Source organism: Patagioenas fasciata, chromosome 2, assembly GCF_037038585.1.
Source record: "Patagioenas fasciata isolate bPatFas1 chromosome 2, bPatFas1.hap1, whole genome shotgun sequence".
Taxonomy (NCBI): Eukaryota; Metazoa; Chordata; class Aves; order Columbiformes; family Columbidae; genus Patagioenas; species Patagioenas fasciata.
The window spans coordinates 99,608,250-99,622,692 of NC_092521.1; the positions used below are offsets into that span (position 1 = coordinate 99,608,250).

Below are 14,443 nucleotides of genomic sequence, written 5' to 3' on the forward strand. Positions count from 1 at the left end.
AGATTAGATAGAGAGAATGTCATGTTGACCTGTGGTTGTCTCTGAAATATTTTTGACTCTTGACTTGACGAGTTAGTTGTTTTTATCTACTGAGGGAGATTTCTTGTCTGATGGTGAAGCAAATTTTTCCATCATGTAGTACACGCTTTGGAAGATCCCTACAACTCTGACTAAGTGGCTTGAAAAAAATGGCAATTAGCTAGATGTTTCTGGTAGGCTTCGTGGCTGAAATACATTAGCAGTGGATTCCAGGGAGGAGCAAAGCTGAAACGTGTATTACACTGATTTCTCTTATTCTTTGTAGATGACTTCCTCATATTAAAATGTAACAGGGTAAACAGAGAGTATAAATGTGTGCTATGTGTGACAGAAGTGTGAGAACTGGGGTCTGCAGCCAGGATGGGATTCCTTGGTTTCCCTCCGAGAGGAGCTCTATCGAGTCCAGTGGAAGTTTTGCACAGGATGTCCAGGGTTGTTGCTATTGATCACCTTCAGTGGGATGGAATGTTATTTCTTTTCTCTAGTGCACAGAAGCAAGAATCAGTTTACTTTCTAAAATCCATTGAACTTTTGCTGATTTGTGACTCTAGGCTAATGGTTTTCCATTTTGTGCAGAAGCATCTTTCCTTGTCTTGTTGTGTGTAGTGATAATGAGTAATGAGGAAATGGCTTCATAGGTGATAAAGGACATTACAAAAGTCCTGCTGTGAGTTAACTGTAAGCTAAATTGTGTTCAAATCATCAGCCTTGGGCACAGCTCTCCTGCTGTGTTTTATCCTTCCTTCCTCCATTCTCTGCTTTCTGATAGGCTTTGCAGCCTGGTCTTTGCCAAGAAAGCATGAAGCATTGGAAGAAAATGGGAGTTAATTGTATTTAATGGCGGGTCAGGAAAGGGGGAAGGGAGATAAGGTTTAAATATGAAGAGCCAGTGTTGATTCTGAATATACACATGCTTTTTAGCTCATTTCACTAAAACAATTTCAAACACGACTCCTTCAGAAATATTGGTCATCTTGGCAGAGTACCATGATGTGCTTTTTTTTTTTTTAATGTGAACCCTAGAGGAACAAACGCTGGGCCCACTAAAAAACTCTTTCCCCTTCCTTATATCCCTCTCCTCCTTTTGCCGCTTTAACAGCCAACAGATAAGTAAAAACCTCGGAACTATTAGAGCTGTTCTTGCCTTGGTGGCTGGAATAGCTTTTCCTGCTGTGATATGCGGTAAGCTCTGCCTACACTGACCTCTGAGGAGGACGTACCTTGCGGATCTTCAGCTTTCCTGGTGCTCTGGTGTAGTGGTAGGTCCATGTGCACTGCAGTGGTGTGCATATCTGCTTTCGTGGCCAATGTCCCCTTTCAGCGGGGCTGCTGTGCTCTGGTCTCGCCCCCATGCTGTGTCGGGACCACAGTGTGGGGTGCCTACATGGACTCAAAAGCACTCCCAAACCACACATACCTGTATCTATCTGGTAGTGTAACAGGGTTCACAAGGAAACGTTGACGGAGAATTACAATCTGTCCCCACAGTACCTTCTTGCTTCAGAGCTTGCTGAGCCATCTCACAGTAAGTTGGTGTTCTGATGTAGCGTAAGGTAGAAAATTCAACTTGGGTCCTAAAGTGGGACTGTACCACAGCTCAGAGGCAATGTAGGGTTGATGTGAATGTTAGCAGTCCTGGAGTCAAGTAATTTACTTCCCGCTCAAAATCAAGTCATATTTGATGCTAACCTCTAACCTGCCCCTCAGAGAACTGCAAATGCTCTGCTTCTCCACCTCTCTGTTTGTGGGCTTCTGTGTTTTCGGCATACCACAAACAGATGCCTGGTGGCCTGCTACTGCGCATGCCACCTTTGCTGAAATGAGCTGCTTGGTGCACGCTTAATGCCTACAGCATGTCACATTTTGCAGACTAGCGGTGTCTGTCTCTAAATCTTCTCGGTTGTGTTCTCCCTGGACCATCCACCAGCCTGGTTTGGGTCTGCTGCAAATCCAAGAGTTGATGCAGACTTTGCAGGCCAGGGAGGTTGGGTCCTTCCTTGGCTTGCCAGCGACATTGCTGGGAACCAGGGCATTAGGGTCTGTGCTTCCTCCCCAGCTTTTTTAATCTGTTATGTTTTCATGAAACATTTTTGTTCAGCTGATCAGGATTTTTTTTTTTTTCTTCTTTTTGGATGTATGAGATTCTTGTCAGAAAATACCAGTCAGAGTTGGGAACTCAGTTAAATAGAAATATATTGTTATGATAATACCAGAGAAAATTTCCAAGCATGATCTGAATGCAAGTCTTGATTTTTTTTTTTGCCACGGGTCAGAGGAGTGTAAACTGCCCCTTTCATCCGTGTAGTGCTGAATTCTGAGACAGAAATGATTGGTATTTAATATTTGGTATTTTATTTTAACTATTTATCTGCTGCGAAGGAATAAATATCCAAGTAGTGTCCATATTTATAGTAATATAGTGGCTGGTTCAGTCTCAGAAGTTACAAGGATCTCAGCAGTCAAAGGCTGTGAGCTTTTGTCTCTGACAACTTCTACTTTAGCTATTTAACTTATAGCAGAAGGTGAGACTCGAGGTGGCATAGGTTAAGTAGAATTTTGTATATTAACTAATGCAAGAGGCATTGTAGAGAATGTGTTTCAATTGTCGTGGTTTTCACTGGGAAGAAAATGAAATTTACTAAGTTTTTAAGTGCAGAAGGCTGGAGTCATAGTATCCTGAGAGTTTAATGAATATTTTGTATCAAATATTATATATAATGACCTACTAAATAAACATTGGTTGAGAAGTTTTGAGTAATGCAGGGCAACTTCCTTGAAAATGTCAAAATGTAGCATGTATTCCTACTTGTACATTGTCAACTTCTGCCCCACATAATACTTCAGCTGTGGTAAAAGCTTGTATCTAAAACTCACTTGCTTTTCTGAAACTGAGGGTGTCTTCCTGAGGTAAAGACGTTTTAATGATTTTCATACTTTATATTTTAAAATAATGGTACTTGAAGATAAACCAGGTTTATTCTTCTTCCCCAAACAAGTGAGATTAAACTCATAATTTTAGCTTGTTTCTGAGTAGCTGATAATTCTTTCTTTGAGGGCTATATGTAAAAAAATATAGCTTACAGTTTTGCCTTTCATAAACATATAGACTCATTTGCTCCCAGAATTAATTACACCCATAAGGAAAATATGTAGCTATAATGAAGGAGTGGAAGCATAGGAAACTCTTTCTTTTTCAAAGTCTGACTGCTTTAAACCACTGATAATGTCTGGAAACCTAGAAGCTGATGCGCTGTAGTTTTGTTCCTATGGTTATTGTATTCTTGGTGCACATAGTTAATATTTTTTTAAAGAATGAAAACTGTAATATTACAATAGTTGTGTTTTGGTTTGGTTTTTTTTTTTTTTTCTTCCCTTTGGTTTTCTTTCAGTGTTAAAAATACTGTAAAAGAGATTAAATTACGTATGTTATAGACAAGGCTCTTTCTTTGAGCACTTTGGGGCAAGATGTTCTACTAGCCTATGCTCAGTCATGGTTCAGCTACAACTTGAAAGAATAAGGCAGAATCAAAGTAGTGTCAATTTTGAAGCTATTTTTACACTTGGTGGTCAGGAGAAGGATCTAATAGTGTGGACATTCCTGGATGTGTTGTGATATCATCAGCAAAGACAAAATAATATTTCTTCTATTGTGTGCCTTGTTCATTATTGAGCTTATACCTAGAATATCTTATAAAATGCTTTAAACCATGACAAAATCCACAGCAGAAGTTTAGCCGACAAGTTGTGGAGGCTGCACAGCTCTTCCCCAGACACAGAGATGCTGGTTTTTATTTGAAAGAATCAAACTTCCAAGTTCTACTCCCAGATTTCTATTCTGATGGCTTTAGTGGCCTGCACTTGGTGAATTTTCATGTGAAAATATAGTTAAAATATTTTTCATTCTTTTTATAATTTAAATGAAATTTCAAATGGCAGGCTTGTTTTACAGTTAATGACTAACTTCACAGTTAATTTTCAGGGAATGTCTGTGTTTTCATGTGCATCATGGTTGTACCAGGAAAAGAAATGAGATTTTGACATTGAAAAAAAATGAGCAAAAAGAAAATAGGTCACCTTTTCCCCATTTTGAGTTCATTCCAATGCAAAGCTAATCAATGCAAAGTTTTTATGTCTTAAGAGGTCAGATTGGCAGTTCAGGACTGTGACTGATAACCCAAGATAACCCAAGTTGTGCACTTACTTATATCTGCATATCAGGCCAACTTAAAAAATAATGAACTGCTACAAAACCTTTTCTTCAACCTGCTGTGCATGCAGACCTTTCTTTTAGCCTTAATCTTCATGTGGAGAAGCCCAGGAGAAGCAAAACCCTTCCTGCAGGAATGGAGTTGAGTAAATGGGACTGCAGGGGTGCTGGCAGCTCTTGGCTGGTCTGGGGCTGTGGGGAAGAGCCCCAGGACAGGATCTTTTCAGGGCTGAGTCTCATACACAGGTGTTTGCAAGCAGAGCCTCTGGGTACCTGCATCAGCTCCTCTGCAGCTGTGGCCTAGCTTTGGGCTACATTAGGGTACAGCATGCATGTAGGAATGTGCTTCTGAAAGTTATGAAGTGGTGCTGGAATATTTGTTTTGTCTTTACTTTTGAAAGGAAGTGGGGGGAAATAAAAGGGAGTGGGTAATATTTTGGGAAGCTGTGCTAAAAACCTGAGGCTAGTCAGGTGTAATAAAGTTTAAGATGTTTGCCTGAAGGTATTTGTACCCTGCAGTGGCAGCTGTGAGTGGCAAATTATGGCTTTCATCTCACCTGTATGCAGGGGATGAGTTCAGTGGGAGAAAAGTTATAGAATCATAGAACGGTTTGGGTTGGAAGGAACTTTAAAGATCACCTGGTTCCAACCCCTCTGCCATGGGCAGGGACACCTTCCACTAGACCAGGTCGTCCAAAGCCCCATCTAGTCTGGACGTGAACACTTCCAGGGAGGGGACATCCACAACTTCTCTGGGCAGCCTGTTCAAGTGCCTCAAAATGCTCATGGTGAAGAATTTCTTCCTTATATCTAATCTAAATCTTCCCTCTTTCAGTTTAAAGCTATTGCTCCTTTGTCCTATCACTACGTGCCCTTGTAAGAAATCCTGTAACCCTGACTCATTTGCTGAGGCAGAGGTGAGCCGCCACTCTATATGTTCATGGTTTTCTCAATCCTAATCCTGTCTCTAACCTCAACTATGCACCAAGCGCTAGACCAAATCCCTCAGCCATGGCCCAGATGTGAAGTTTCTCGTAGCCCTGTTTTCTCAACATGTTGCCAGCGGCAGCCACTATCCAGCCTCACGCCTTGTGGGCCCTTAGGTTTTCTTATTCATCCTGAACCCTAATCTTATGTTGAGTTCTGAGCTAATGGCGTAAATAACAGACTTCTTCTATTTGCTCCTACGGCAGATGGCACAACAAGGTAATCTTGATGCTACTCTTTTGTTTTGATAGGGGATGAAGAGATTTCTGCCGCTGTTTCTGTTCCTCCTCCTCTTCCACTCCAGTGGGGGTTGATGTGGGCCAGGGCATGAAATAGGGTAGTAGGGGTGACTGTCAGAGTGTATATGGGCTTTGGATTGATGTGACCCAGATTTGTATGGTTTGCCTCCTCCCCTATTTGTGCTTCTTGATGATGAGGTGAGAAGGGAGACTCAGACTTTCTTCTCTCTTGAGGTGCCCATGGCTCACATTATGTGTGGTCTTTATTAAGAGAGCAAGCCCTGAAGCCTCCCTGCCTTCCCCCTCAAAAACAAGCTATGGTTGCATGGGGTAGGACTGAAAAATGTATAAGCAAATACAAATTTATTTTCTAGGGTCCTGAGGTTCAACTTGCCATTTCTTTGATAATATCCATGGAAGGAATAAAGCTAAACTCTAGGTCATATCAGGGTTGTATTGAAAAAATGTGATATGATTTTACTTGTTAAAATAACTGTCAAAAGATCATTAGTGGCAGTGATGGTTGTGAAAGTAATCTTTCAGGAAACCTTCTGGTTGTGGGGATGGGCATAACTCTTTTTGGGGGAGTGAAGAACATCAGGAGTGATTTCTAGAAATATATTTGCGCTTCCAGGAAAACCTTACATTCAGTTGATCTTTAACTTATCTATTTCACAGTGATTTTAGATGGTGCTCTGCACCTCATCTTTTGTGTGTGTGTGTGCATGCACATGGGTGTTTCTATAAGAGCTCCGTGTTGCAAAGCAATTGGCATTTACTGACTTTCTGCATCTGAAGCTGCTTCTTTTGGGCATTTGAACCAATTTCAAGCATTTTGACATGTGAAGACCTCTAGCCTGGCCCCAGCCCTTCATGTGTGAGTACTCTGCAGCTCTGGGTGCCCAGGGTGTGAAGGCAGCACCATCTCAAATGTGGTGCTACGGGAGGGGAGTCAGGATGGAGGTCCCCTGGTGCAGGCAATGCCATCTCACCCATGTGGGAAGCCATCCTGTGTGACCCTACTGCGTGTTGCCCACCTGCCACTTGCTGCCTTCTGCTGCAGGTCCAGGGTGGGCAGGATCCTTACTTGGCTTTGTTCCCATTAAAAGCAGGGGAAAAGGGTAATTTCACCCTCCTGCCTGGCCAATGGTGTGATCGGTGGCCAGGTCTGTTTTGGCAGGGCTGGATCCACCTCCTGCACAAGGTGCACACCCGTCTGTGTACACACGGATAGTATTTGCAGAATGTTTTGTAGGAAGAGCCTTGGGAGGAAGATATATGCACCTCTGCATTTAAGTGGTCTGCTTTATTCTGTTGTGTTTTATTTGGTCAGTTTGTCTGTTCCTTTCTTCCCTCGTGCTCTGCCTTTTTTTTTTTTTTTCCGTATATTTTTAACAGAACTGTTATGAATGACTTTGGCAGGTTTTTGAAAATGAGGATTGGGCTTCTGTGACTATTCTAATTTTTTTTTTTTTCTTATAGATAAAAGTATTAAAAGATACTTACTCTTGGTTGCCTGGATAGTAGAGCTTATGCAGAGAAGGGGATTTACTTGTCAGTATCTCAGCCATGTATCTTGGCTTAATTATGTAGTTAGTCAGCTGCTTTAGGAAATATAAGCACATGGTTGCATTAAAAAAAAAAAAAAAAGTGAAGTATTCCATCTGGTCATCTTGAATCTTAAATAAAGATGGTATTGTTTTGGATTTGTTAAAAATAACAGAATTTGCTTTTCCTATTTGTAGAGATTATGATAAACCTTATATCAAACCATTCACAACTAGATACCTGAAACCAAGCAGACTTTTAGACTCAAGTTTCTTAGATAAATGGAAGATACATTGCAATTATCTAATATATTTTCATTAACTTCCGTGTGTTCGCTGTCTTGTAAGAGTATATAAGGAGATGTAATATGGTCGATTTGTATGCGCAGGTTTGCTTGCATGTGAATGAAGCAAATATTGTGATTTGTAGTTTGCTGTTAGAATTTAGAGCCAATTCAAAAAATCCAGGTACATTTTGGTTTTTGTTGATCCAAGTTTGAGTATGAATCTTTGTCTGCCCATTAAACAATCCATTTCTGTTTTGGTGCCCATCCATTTTTATTTTAGTTTTTAGCAACAAAGCGTGCATTTCAGGTCATTCTTCCAGAGCTATGTGAGACTTCTGGCTTTCCTTGTTCATACCAGCTGCTAGCAGATTTTGAGGTGTGTGTGTGTCTGTGTGTTTGAAGAAGCTATCAGAGATACTGGTGACAGCTGGGCTTTGAAATGTTCTTGGCAGTCAGCACAAAGTGCATGGGGAGAGAATCATTATGAACATTTACAGGCCATGCTTATTTCACATGTGAGTGTTCTTATAATGAGCCCTTCTATTTGAACTGGAGAAGTGAGAGGACTTCCTCATGGTCCACAAAAAAGTGACCTAGTCCTTAAAGTCAAGGACCTGAGCAACTTTTTTTTTTATGCTAAGTTTGATAAATCAATCAAATTTAGGTTTCATCTTTTTTGTGGCTGCCAGTGGTGCGCAAAGTCGTGTGATTCCCCCTCCAGAGGCTGCCATGGTTATCTTTACTTTTTTTGCAGTGCGAGTTGCTAAGGTTGGAAAACATGTGGCTGTATGTTTTGAAAGTGGGACTTTCTGATTATGAAGTTAGTGATTGTTTCTCAATTACAAGTGGAAAGTGCAGTGCATTCTTCAGCAAGATAATTGAATGCGACATTTTATGTTTAGGCACATACAATCAGATAAGTTCATAATAGGAAGAGATTTGCATTTGTAGATGCTGTATCTGCTTCAGGTGTAAACTTGAACCACCAGAAGTCTGTGAAGGCACAGCTCTCTCAGCCCTGCACAGTTATTCTGGACATGTTTCCAGCATGTGCAGAGAACATTACAATGTACATACATCATGACTATCTAAATACTGATTGCAAGTTCCTGAACTGGCTACTTGCATAAGCTGCAAACTGCTGGATTGTCATGCCAATGACCTCGGCTGTAACCCTTACAGCATTGTGTGTGTTGGTGTAAGGTGGGATCTTTCTGGTATACCGCAGTGGTCAAATGCTGTATCTGTGCTTTCGAGGGTGTTCCTTAACATGTGCTACAGAACCTCTCCATATGAACCGGTGACTGCTGGCTGCTTTGGGTGTGAGGCCTTAATCCAATGCTGTTAATCACTCCTTCTTTACATGAAGGCTTGTATAATGATTTTGTTTGTTTTTACTCTCCAGCTTTTAGTTTGGATAAGTATTGTACTGTCTAGCTGGCTAAAACTTGAACTTATCCTAACTTTTATCAACCCCAACGTGTTTTATGCATGCTATTAAAAAAAGCAAAGGTGCACTTCATGTTCTTAGATATAACAAAAGTTTATTGCTGACAAAATGTTTTTTCTTTTATCGTTCTCAGGATTTTCAGAATGTTTTGCAGAAGTGAGCTTTTATTTGACTTTCTGAGCACTGGAAGAATCTCTAATGCTGTTCAGAAGGTCGAATCTCTGGATGCCACAAATCTGCCAGACCTCAATGTCTTTGGCTCACGCTGCAGGGTTCAGTGTTACAGATGGGTGCTTTAAAACTTTCTGATTCCACACTGAATACCTGCTTGTGTAGATTTTCTTTCAACAGTATAGAAGTGGATGCTAAACACATGTGCACATGCAAACACACATCCACATGCAAATGCACACAGTATCATTTAGAAAATACATATTTATAATAATGCTATATAAAAATTAAGTATAAATATAGGAATAAGAAATAAATGGCGTGATATGTTTTCATGAGAATATATTTGCATGAGTGGTGTGCAAATACGGAGTTTTCTGTACTTAATCTCAGTTATTGTGTTGGATCTTTTATTACGCTTTACTTAGCAAGGCTAAAGGTCTTGGTCTTACATGTTGGCTGTTAAAACTGCAATTACCACCCTGCTGTAGCCCTTGTTTCCAAGGTGGGCAGGAGTTATTGTGTGTGCCTGGGGCAGCAGCAGAGGGTGTGCTGTAACGGGTGCACTGGAAGACTGCCCACAGGACTCTGCAGTGTTACAGGGGCATCACCCGCTGCCCAGCACCTTTCTCCTGCGTTTGGAGCCAATTCATTAAAATAAACAAAAGCTACTGAAAGCCAATGACTGCAGAATGCAGAGGACAAGCAAATATGCTCCTGAGGGCAGATTTGTCTTCCGTTGACACAATTTGGCTTCCTTTTGTAGCATGAAAGTTCAATAAATTTTCTTCCTCAAGGCTGTGTTTTAAGAGCATGTTCCAGGTTGTGTTTCTCCTCAAGGAACTTTTTAGTAAGGAAGCATCCTGACAGAAATTTTGGGCTTCTTCCAGTAACTGAAGAGTTTGTGGTGACTAACTGGGATTTATTGTAACTGAACAGGAAAAATACTGAAATATAGGGCCATGGAGTTGTATTGTGTTTTTTGTTGTTTTACAGTCATTTGACCTTGAATTACAGCAAAGCCTTTGACTTGAGTGTCTGCAAGACATAATATAGTATGAACTAATTGTTCTAAACCATTTGTTATTATAGTTTTATCAGTGCATTACATAAAGTGACTAAGTGTTCCTGTCCCGTTCTTTGCTTTATTTCAGGCTTGAGTCACAGAGCAGCACAAGGATTTACACTTCTGAAGCATGAATGTGAACAGGATTGAAGGATTTACAAGAAGGATTCTGAATTCCCTTCCTTCCTGCTCCAGAAAAGACAGGTTGAGTGTATTATGTTATAATTTGTAATTATAGTAAGTCGGTCCTTGCTTCGGAAGGTCTTCAGTCAAAACAGGAAGATACAATTCAGGTGACTGTATGTACGAATGGAAGAAATTCATATACTACAGATAAACTTCTTAATTACAAACACCAGCCTTCAGAGTTTTCCATTCCTGTTCAGTAATAAGAGGGTTTTCATAAAGAGTGATGTGACATTTTGATAAGTCGTCATGGTCCCTTCTCCTCCCTCCTGATAAAGAACTTATATTTGGAAGCTTTTCATCCAGTGTCAAAGAAATCTGAATTGACACAGTGAATTTAGCCTTTCTTGAAGCAGATCTGAGTAAGGCTGTGACCAGAAACAAGCTCAAGGTGGAATTTTATTAGACCCTTGCATGTATTTGTTAGTGAAACAGAGTGGTCAGCATCAGTGCTAGATTGGAAAAGCACAAGGCTTTTGGCAGGGGGTTCTCACTTCTGCATCTATACAGGCACATGAGGAACGTGGATGTGGTCCTGTGTAACCACTGATGCTGAGCAGTACATAACAGGACAAGCTTTCAGTTGCAGGTATTGCTGACCAAACAGCTCTAGCACCAGGCTGTGGTATCACAAGAAAAGGTTAAGAACTGGTAAAAATCAGCTCTAACAATGGGAGAGTAGCAGTAGTATCTTTGTGCTAATTTAAACCTTCTTGTAACTTCGTTTATTTAGGCCATGTGCAAGGCTGAAAATGGAAGCTGCATCATCCAGAGCAGCATGGGATGACCTCCTGAGTCTTCCACTTAGGTACATGGGGGCAGGCAATGCAAAAAAAAACAGAGGTGGATGTGGACAGGACACTTTGTCAGTTTCAGAGGGCCAGAACTGAGATGTTGCCATGCTGCCTACAATCCTGCAGGCCAAGGGAAATGCGTCAGCTGGTGTAGGAAGATGATGACATTATTGTGTCAAAGGTGTCAGGGAAGAAATCTAAGGATTTGCCTGAAGCAGAAATCTTCAGCAGGTGCAAGTGTGTGCTGGAGAGCAAGGAGAGGTACACGGTGAGGTGGAGTAGGCTACAGTGAGGGAGTGCCCTGAGTTTTGGAGTGGGGGAGAAAGGTAGGCAGCAGAGCAGAGTGGGTGTCAGTGGCATCCGGAGCTCAGTGGGGAAAGGGGGGAAACAAATGAGAGTAGTAACTTGTGTGGCTTCTCCAGAACAAAGAGCAGGATGAAAGGATGCAGTAAAGAGTGAAGTGGGTGGGGATATTTCTGTTGAACCGTGTACAACCAAAGATTTTTTTTTTCCTCCAGAGATGTTTCTTGGTGCGCTGTACTTGACAGCAAGTATGAAGGAGTCTCTCTTGCAGTTGCTGAGAGAGAAAAGGCAAAGGCAAAAGTTGGGGAAACAGAAATAAGATCTTTCTGAATAGAAGGAAAGAACAAAAGGGTGAGAAATGTGCAGGAAAATAATGAGAAAACAAATGTTTTGAGAGGGAGTTTTGGAAGGTAATGAGAGAGCAGGGATCTGCATCAGGAAGATCACGGTGGTAAGATGCGGTTTCCAGGTTTCTCATTTGTGTTCACTAGTGTAATGTGAATGGCAGCGCTTATTTGAGGGAGGAAAAATCAGCTTTCCTTGGCAAGGAAATAAAAAACTTTGCTAGATTTACTTGCATGCATTAAAAAATGCTTTAATGTAAGTGTGGGAAAGCAATAGAAACATTTTGATACTGTTTGTGTTTTCTGGTTTTTGAAGAGGGGGTTGTGTATGCTCACACAACTCAGTAACCATGAGCCTAGAAATCCACACCTGAGTGTCTTGTGGTGCTTTCCAAAAATGTGCTCTGTTTTTGACTCTCCTCCTTATACGGGCTTGCTTAGAAAAAAAATACTGTTTTAAAAATTTATTTTGAAGTTTGTCTTAGGGAAGCCTAACTATATGCTGGCCTCTGTATTCACTGATGAGAGCAAGATTAAAATGGTTGTGAATGCTTTAAAGATTTGGGCTTTGTGTGAGTAGCTTTTGTCCTGTAGTGGGTAGTTGTCGCGAAGTGAGATGTGGCTCCTGCCTGAAACCAGAGCAGGTCTGAAGCTGCCCTCATAGCTCATAAATTAGCATAATCTTTCAAAACAGTGATCAGCTTGGCAAGTTATAGAGCACTCTGTGCTTCTGTTTATGTTCAGTTTTACCTGGTGCCTGCTTTTCCTTTGGCTACAACTGTGCTTCCAATGTGGTTTTGGTATATTGGTTTTATCAGGAGGAGACTGGAGGTAGCAACTATATGTCAGAAAAGTGCTTGTTATCCTGATCCATGCTCATGTAGTCCCTATATGGTGTCATATGGAGCTGGAAGTCTCGTATTTTAACAGTTGCTTAAATATGTTGATAACGTTTGCCTCCAACAGGGTATTAAGTTTTTCTGGACATTCCATCTTGTTCCTCTTTCAACTTCGATCTGTCTCAGTATGAGAGCTTTGTGAACACGTCCAGGTTCCCCAGGCACCTGGCAGGGATAAGAAGATGACCAAGCTGTGATATGGGCAGGGCAGGGATCCCCAGTGCCATGGCATGCCAGAGGGTAGAGCTTGTCCAGCTGTAGCAATCCTGACTTTTCAGGGAGCATCAAACTTACTCTGTATGTGCTTCCCAGCTGCTGTCCCCCCTGTAAGGCAGGGTTGGTGCTTGCCAGGCTGACACCAAAGCACCCGTGGCTGCCTGTTTGCAGCCTGCCACTGCTGGGACCAAGTATTGGAAACCTCCCGTTATGCCTGGGAGTGTTTTCCATTCCTGGGTATGCTAGATAAGGAGCTTGTCCTTCCACATGGTTTGCCTGGCTTTGTTGCTCTGTGCCTGTTTCTAACCCTATACATTAATTATTATTTTTTTCTAAAATATCTCAAAATAAAGGTAGAGCAGGCATTCCATTGTAACTGTAAATATGCTGACCTAGCACCAAATGGAAGAGTATGATGAAGTGATAAATGCTTCAAGCCTCTGGCCTTTTATCTCTGCTCTTTTTTGCTTCTTTTCTTTTTTCTTTTTTTCCTTTTTTTTTTCTTTTTTTTTTTTTTTTTATGCTTCTCAAACTTAAGTGATTGAAACGCTTTCCAGATCTGATAACTGCAAAGATTTCAAGTGAAACTTTTGGCTCCTATCCCGGCATGAGATCATACAAAGTGATATTAGCTGAACTTGTAACAGAGTTTGGAAAGAAAATGAAAACACGTTGCTGTTAGTCTCTCTCAGCTATTTTTCAGCTCTGCTGGGCAAATGCTTTCTCATTGGTTAACTTCTGTGTATCATTTTAAAGGTTGCCAAATATACATATCTGTGTATATATAAATTTTCTCCACTAATAATGTATTTAATTTATAATCTTTTGATCTTTTATCTTTGCTAGCAGGACTCATTGGATTTTTTTTTTTTTTTTAAAATAAGGATTTCAAATCTAGCATAGCTGAGAAAAATCACTTTAAGAGAAAGGGTGTACTGAAGCCTCATTTCTATTCCAAAATGTTCTGAAACCAAAATAGAGTTGGAGTATCTCTTCTTTAACCTTTGTGTCTGGTTGCTGTGATAGGCATCAGTGAAAGCAATGGTCTTTTACATGTGTGTGTACCTAGTAAGTGTAGAAGTGTATCAACTGCCTGTGTTTTGTGGGTTGCTGGGACAGAAGTAAAATAAGATAAAGAATGCATTAAGGTAGGCCTTTAGATTACTGAACAGGGCTGAACTTCAAGCTTGCAAAACCAAGCAATTGGAGACTAGAAAATTCTACAATTAAAGCTACTCGTTCATCCTCTTGGTAAATATTCTTTTTGATTGCCTTTAATTAGAGGATTACGTACTGCTTGCATTTTTTTTTTTCTTTTTTTTTTTTTCCCCTCCTACAAGGCTTGCATATCATGGCTAATGCTTAATGAGTGGGTAGGTTGTTGATGTTTTGTTTCTCACCATTTCTTGTATAGCCTTATTTACTGCATGGCTGGCAGACGGTGCACTGAATACAGAACCACTCATTTCCTCATGAAGTTTTTAATGGCATTAACACCATAAAGAGTTACTTTACTGCATATTTTTGAGGAATCTTGATCAGGAGTACAAAATAAGATATGCATGTATATTTAACCAAACTCTGACCCTTGACTGTTAATTTTCTGGATAGAAATGGTTACAGCACAGTTGCCTTGATGGAAGTCTTTAGTGGAGGAACTGGCAGGTTGTACTGTCTCTGACTCGCATTCTTCTTTCTTAAATAGCAG

General features: G+C 40.7%; 1 long non-coding RNA gene across 14 annotated transcripts in view; it reads left to right on the forward strand.

Annotated features, from left to right (window-relative positions):
• LOC136098868 (uncharacterized) overlaps positions 1-14,443 on the forward strand; it is a 301,064-nt gene that overhangs the window by 144,443 nt on the left and 142,178 nt on the right. For all 14 annotated transcript variants that reach the window (XR_011737607.1, XR_011737609.1, XR_011737606.1 and 11 more), the window contains one exon: positions 10,082-10,197. This is a non-coding gene — a long non-coding RNA (uncharacterized lncRNA). The remainder of the gene's footprint in view (positions 1-10,081; positions 10,198-14,443) is intronic.